Below are 7418 nucleotides of genomic sequence, written 5' to 3'. Positions count from 1 at the left end.
TTAATGACATTATTATTAATGAAACAGATCGACCACAGACATTAGAGGAACTTTTACAGAAATTTCACGGTACTACTATTTATTCTACACTAGATTTGAAATCGGGATTTTGGCAAATTCAACTTCATCCAAATTGCAGAAAATATACAGCTTTTCTCTGTTTTGGCGACTGTTATCAATTTTGCAAATTACCATTCGGCTTAACTATTTCTTCTGCAGCTTTTATTCGCGGTTTGAACACAATACTTCCGACAGAACTTAAAGACAGAATTACGACGTATGTAGACGACATTCTTATCGCAGAAGCTAACTGGTCTGAACACAATGTGATTTTAGAACAACTGTTGCAAACTTTTCATGCACAAGGACTCACAGTTAACCTCAGTAAATCACACTTTGGCAAAACTTCCATAAAATTTCTTGGACACGTAATTTCAGCAGAAGGCATTGCGCCTGATCCGGAAAAACTTCAAGCTCTACGTGACATTACTGTTCCTACGACGAAGAAACAACTACGCAGTTTTTTGGGCTTAATTAACTTTTTTCGCAAATTTATTCATCACTCGGCTTTAGACACACCCAGATTACGCCAATTAACAGGTAAAAACACTATTTGGTCTTGGGATAAGCAAGCACATTCTGAATTTGTGAACCTGAAACATGCTTTGTTGAATGCTCCACTTTTATCGCACCCAGATCTTAACAGAAATTTTTCCATTGCGACCGACAGTTCTAACACCGCTTTAGGCGTACATATTTTCCAGGAAATTGAAGAAGATGGTTCAATAGTAATTAAAAACATCGCATTTGCGAGTCGCATTCTGTCACCTGCTGAGCGAAATTATTCTGTTACAGAACTTGAAACATTATGTGTTGTATGGGCTTTCACGAGATTTAGGCACTTTCTTTATGGCAGACATACCACTGTTTACACAGACCACAGAGCAATACAATTTTTACTTTCGGCCAAATTCACGCACGATAGATTAAGCAGATGGAAACTATATTTACAAGAATTTAATTTTACAATTGTCCACATTCCCGGCACACAAAATGTTATAGCAAACGCACTATCGCGTTCTCTTGGCAACAATCAGCAAGACGTAGCAACCAACTTCTGCAAAACAAATTTCAGTGTCATGTACATTCAGCAAGTTGCATTTGAAAATTTTATTTCATCGTCATTACAGGACATAGCACAAGAACAAAATAAAGACAATGTGTGGAAAGAAATTAAACACCTTTGGCAAGATAAGAATAATGTTACGATTAGGAACCACTACACTGTACGCAATGACATTCTGTTTCGCCGCTCTCATCCTGACAGCAACAATTGGTTATTATGCATTCCTGACGAACTGGTCAACAAATTAATCTGGTGTACTCATTTAAGTTACGCACATTACGGAGCACGAAAATGTTTTCTTATACTGAGACAGAACTGTTATTTTGCCAACATGGAGAAACGTATACGACGAGTTTTAGCGTCTTGTAAAATTTGCCAGAAAGCTAAATCAGACACCACTTCACATATTCCTCCTTTATATCCCATTATACCTGTTAAATTAAGACATATGGCCGCAGTAGATATTTTTGGTCCGATTCCCAGAACTAACAGAGGTTTTTGCTGCATCTTTGTCGCTGTTGAGCTCACTTCAAAATTTGTTACTTTCACTCCATTACGCAAAGCTACTGCTAAAACTGTTTCGAAAGCATTTGTAAAAAATTTTCTATTTCATGTAGGGCATGTGATGAAAGTAATTTCCGACAATGGATCTCAATTTCGTAGTAGCGTATGGACACGCATGTTACGAGCCAGAAACATTTCTCCGATTTATATATCCAAGTACCACGCTTCTTCGAACCCCTGTGAAAGAGTAATGAAAGAAATTGGTAAACTGTGTAGAATATACTGCCACAAAAGACATATTGATTGGGATACACACATACTCTCATTCCAAGATGTAATTAATTCCATTCCAAATGAATCCACTATGCTATCTCCGTCTGTTATACTGAGAAACGTTGAACCACCAAACAAAATTAAAGAATTAGTAAAATTCCCCAAATGTCGGCGACTAAGACACCACGAAATAATTGACATTGCGCTGAACAACATCAAACGTGCCGCAGAGCGCCGGAGAAGACAGCAAAAACAGGTTTGTAGACGCCGAGACTTTCACGTTGGACAGAAGATATTAGTACGTACGCACTGTTTATACGGCAAATTAAAGGGTAAGTGCAGTAAATTTGAACTTCTGTACGCAGGTCCATATCGGATTCGCAGCATCCCTCACCCCAATGTTGTACACGTCGAAACTTTGAGAACCAGAAAATCGAAAGGCAATCACCATATCTCGAACATTAAACCGTTTATTGAGTGAAGACACTTTATGATTCAACACACTATGATGCCATTTACTAATGCAATTATATTCACCTGACTAATTACTGATGATTATCGTATTTTTTCTTGGCAAGTGCCCGGCAAGGTAAGGTTAGCAGGTCGCTTTTCTTGTTGTTACACATCAGACTGTGCATATTTTTCCAGATGAACTTACGTATTTTATGAATAATTATGCAATTCTATGTAATGACGTATTAATTTTATCAAATTCTCTCTCCATTAAAGTCTTTAATTCTCGCCTCTATTAACTACACTACATACAAGCTGAACACAACGAACGTCACATTTGTCTTTTTATGTACGATTGTATTCCAGTTTTGTTTATATGCACTGTGAAATAGTTAAGATATAACACACAGCAGTTGACTTTGACATTTTTTTTTTTTGCCTTATGACATCTCAACATCGTGACTGCTTTACATTTTTGCTGCTGCATCGTATTATTCTGTGTACATTTTTGCATCTGAACACTGTCAATGTCTTTGACGTATTACGTTTTCTGTCATGTTATGCTGTATGGTTAATTGTGTCACCATAAACCAGTCATTATTTAGTGGGTATAGGATTTAAATGCAAGACATTAATCTTTGTTCATCAATTTCAGAAAGAAATGATGCGTGTAAGAGATAAATTCAACAGAAATGGGGAATTTCACCTACGGAATAAACGAAAGAAGATGCAATAACTTTATGAGGAAGAGTAAATGGATCAGGATTAACAAGCATTAACAAGAATATACTATACTCATCATAGAATAGCAGTCTTAACTAATTTTTTCTTTCAGAATACAAGGTGATTGATGCAGGCTGTCAGACTGAACTACACATCTTAGTTTTAGTGATGAAATATGCTAGAGATAAGGAATAGTTGTATAATGAGTAATGAAGTGATTTTTTGCAGATGATAATGAATACTGATGAATAATGACGAAGGAAATGGTATTATGAATAATGAAGTTTTTCTTTACAGGTGATGATAATAATGAAGTTATGATAATGTGGATAATGAAGTGATTGATAATGAAGTTTTTTCTTTACAGATGAGGATAGTGTTGAAGTTATGTATTTATGCTACATAGTTATTTAAGTATTTGTTGCAGTTTGCTTTGACAGCAGGTGTTACATTGCATAGTAGGATGACAGAAAGTTTTGGAAAGGACAGCTATGGAACACATTTTTATACACACTTCACTGCCTGTTAATTCGAAGTTCACTACTTTTCAGCATAGTGTGCGTTTCTTCTTTCAGGTCAATAATCCATTTTGTATTTTTTCCAGGACAAGCTTTTCATGATACTTACTAAACCTGTTAGTTATTATACCTGTTCTAGTACTTGCATTTTTTTTATTACCCATTTGTGTTTATCATTTATAAATGTGATCATATATACTGCCTTATTACATAACCTTGCTACAGCTGACTCATGACGAATGACGTTACTATCCTCATTTGCAGCAATAGGTCAAAAGCAAATAGTGTTATGCCTCAGCAATTAATTATCGATCCCAACGCAATGCATTGCTAACAAAAAAAAAAAAAAAAAAGTATATATTTAAGATAATGCTTTGTCACTACCTAATAACTGCCACTGTTTATTGTAATGAGACTACTTATAATGCCCATGATTATTAATGCTATGACTGTAATTAACTGATTTTTAATAATGACTTCGTAATAATCTGAATAATACTGAATGATGATTCTATTCAATACTTGCTGGCCACTGAGTGCCAATAATTAATGTCACTCGATGAATTGTTATTAATTATGCCATTAATTAGCTCTTGTTTTCAATGTTCATACTTTGTTATTGGAAATGAATGTGACTGTTTAATAATGCTTTGTAATTAGGAGAAGGCTAATGATTCTTACTAGATTGGAATGACACATAATTAATTAACTATGCTACTGTTTAATTATGCTTTGTAATTAGGAGAAAGCTAATGATTATTACTATTGAAATGACAAATGATTAATTAACTGACACATAATTAATTAACTATGCTATACTTTGTAACCGGAAAAGAATATGATTCTTACTATATTGAAATGACAAATGATGCTATGCTTTGTAATTAGAAGGCTAATGAATCTTAATTACTGTTTAATAATGCTTTGTAATTAGGAGAAGACTAATGATTCTTACTATTGGAATGACAAATGATTAATTAACGACAAATGATTAATTAACTGTAATTAGGAGAAGGTTAATGATTCTTAATTATACTTTGCAACTGGAAAGGAATGTGACTGTTTAATAATGCTTTATAATTAGGAAAAGGCTAATGATTAATACTATTGGAATGACAAATGATTAATTAACCATGCTATACTTTGTAACTAGGAAAAGAAGACTACTGATTCTATGTAAAACAATTAATGAACATTTTTCTGTAATACTACATACTTGGTACAGAAATGTTCAATAACTGGGCTATGAATGCCACAAACTACTAATGAAGTCTGTAATTGTCAATATTATGTGACTTGATGTCCTTCACCTCATGATCTAACTACCCTGAATTACTGCAATGTCCATTTTGTCCTGTTTATCCCAGTGATCATGGAGCACTATCTTTGGTTTTGCACTAATTCTACGTTGGTGTGCCTTGTAAGAGCGTGGTGTTGACACGTCATGCTGTCCACCACCGTGAGCGATGAAGACGTTATTATGGTCCCACTGTTTGGTGTACCTAATGTACTGCCAAAATGAAAACATGGAACATTACTACGACAGTTCAGTGTCTTGGCTACACTGATAAATTCTGATGGGAAAAGAACTTCAAGTTGTGTCACTTGGTGTTGTACTTCGGTGGAAAGATATGGACTTTCAGAACAGCTGTGTGCAATCTAAAGTGCTACAACCATGATGCAATCCTTCCGTTTCCTATCCTGATTCTTGTCACATAAAGAAAAAATTTTTTTTTGGTAACATCATTTATGTTCATAGGTTATACATTTTTCGATTTGTTGAACTCCAGTGCGAGTACACTTGTGGCACTGGTCGACATGATGTTTTGCCATTATGTTTATTTGTTGTGAAAATGCTAAAGACATTTTTCAGTGCGTGTGCACTTTGGACATGATTTTTTTGCCATTATGATTATTTATTGCGAAAATGCTAAAGACATTTTTCGATTTGTTCTGAAGTACAGTATATGTACACTCTTGTCTTTTATATTGTATATACATTTTTATTTTAATGATATGTTCTGAACTACAGTGCATGTGCACTTATGTTAGGTGTTAATATGTTTTCCACTGAACTTCAGTGCCTGTGCACTTTTCTCATTTTTCAATATGATTTGTACTCATTCTGTATATTCAATACTTCAATGCATATGCACTTATGTCATTTGTTACTCATTGTATATACGTTTCATCATTTACTGATATGTTCTCAACTGCAGTGCATGTACTCATTCTGTATATTCAATACTTCAATGCGTATGCACTTATGTCATTTGTTACTCATTGTATATACGTTTCATCATTTACTGATATGTTCTCAACTGCAGTGCATCTGCACTCATGTCACTTGTCAACATAATATTTTTTGCCAGTCTGTTTATTTGTTCTGAATATGCCAAAGAATTTTTTCAGTGCGTGTGCACTTTGTTATCTGTCAAATAATTTGTATATACATTTTTCTGATTTGCTACTATGTTTTGTACTCATATCTTGTCTTTGTCTTATATATTTTGTACTTAGTGCTTGTGCACAACATTTAATTCATGTACTACATCTAATTATTCTGTAAATTGTAGAAGTTTATTAATTAATTAAAAATTTTGCCGCGATTGGCAAGTCCAAATGACTCACCATCACTGCCAAATTTTTGCCCCCCCAGTGGAGGGTTATGAAACACGTATGTAACGCAGCAGCGATGGCGAGGCATTGCAGCGTCTCTGACCAGAGAGTATGCGCTTGACCGCGCGAGTGTTGCGAGCAGTTCGCTAGTTGTCGTTATGCAGAGCAGTACTCTGTCTGTAGTCGTGGCAGTCTGAAGCTCGATTTAGTTACGAGCAGTCGGTCAGTAGTAGTCGTGCAGTGCAGTTCGCTACTAGTCGTCATGTAGTGCAGTACGCTAATAGTCGTCATGCAGAGCGGTCGGTCAGTAGTAGCAGCCCAGTGCGGTTGTGTGATGTAGGCGGTCGGCAACACTGGTCAAGATGCTGAATGAGGTATACTGTTAATTAATATAATCATTAGATAATGTAAAAATTTATTTATTGTAATTAATTTCCAACAAATGCCCCAATAATAATTTTTATTTCAAAAGCATTTTTTCAAAAAATTTAATTTTTATTGAACTAAAGATTTAATTGCACTTCCCCTTTCATTCCACTTCCGTTAAAGAAAAATTTCAGTAAAATCACAAAAAAAAGGAATATTATTATTTGCAATGCAGTTCCTCCAAGCCGTGCGCACGAAAAAGAGCAGAAATTTGACATCCAGTTATTCTGAGGTAAGACTTTAATTCTGATTGTTTTACACAGGGCCAAAGACCGATATTTCGGTTTAATTGAGTTTTCTTATCACTGAATGGACTTTAATTTTTTGTGAGGAATTTATATTTGAGTCAGATTGCGAATTTCACATTTTTGTTGTCATTGTCAGTACATTTCATTGTGGGCAGGTTACGCTTAGAGCAATGTCCATTAGCATTCTTAAATAATATTGTCCATACTTTTTCAAAATTATTGTGGGGAGGTTACACTCGGCTCCCATTTGTATTAAGTATTATTGTCATTTATTTCTTTTAAAATTTTTGTGGGGAGGTTACACTTGGCGACACCCAGTCCAGGATCGTATTTCGTTGAGAATCTTTTGAAAAACAGTCAGATATCTGCTCTTATTTGCTTAGATATAATTAGGATTTGGCGCTACACTTTTACTAATTTTGTGACTTTCTTTCTACAGGTCAACGGCAATTCGTTGCTCTGTTGTATTTGTGTGTTGTTTTTGCATTTGTGCTTATTGTTTTGTGAATAATTGTGACTATTATAAAA

This window comes from Schistocerca serialis, chromosome 6, assembly GCF_023864345.2.
Source record: "Schistocerca serialis cubense isolate TAMUIC-IGC-003099 chromosome 6, iqSchSeri2.2, whole genome shotgun sequence".
Taxonomy (NCBI): domain Eukaryota; kingdom Metazoa; phylum Arthropoda; class Insecta; order Orthoptera; family Acrididae; genus Schistocerca; species Schistocerca serialis.
This window is presented reverse-complemented; position numbering follows the sequence as displayed.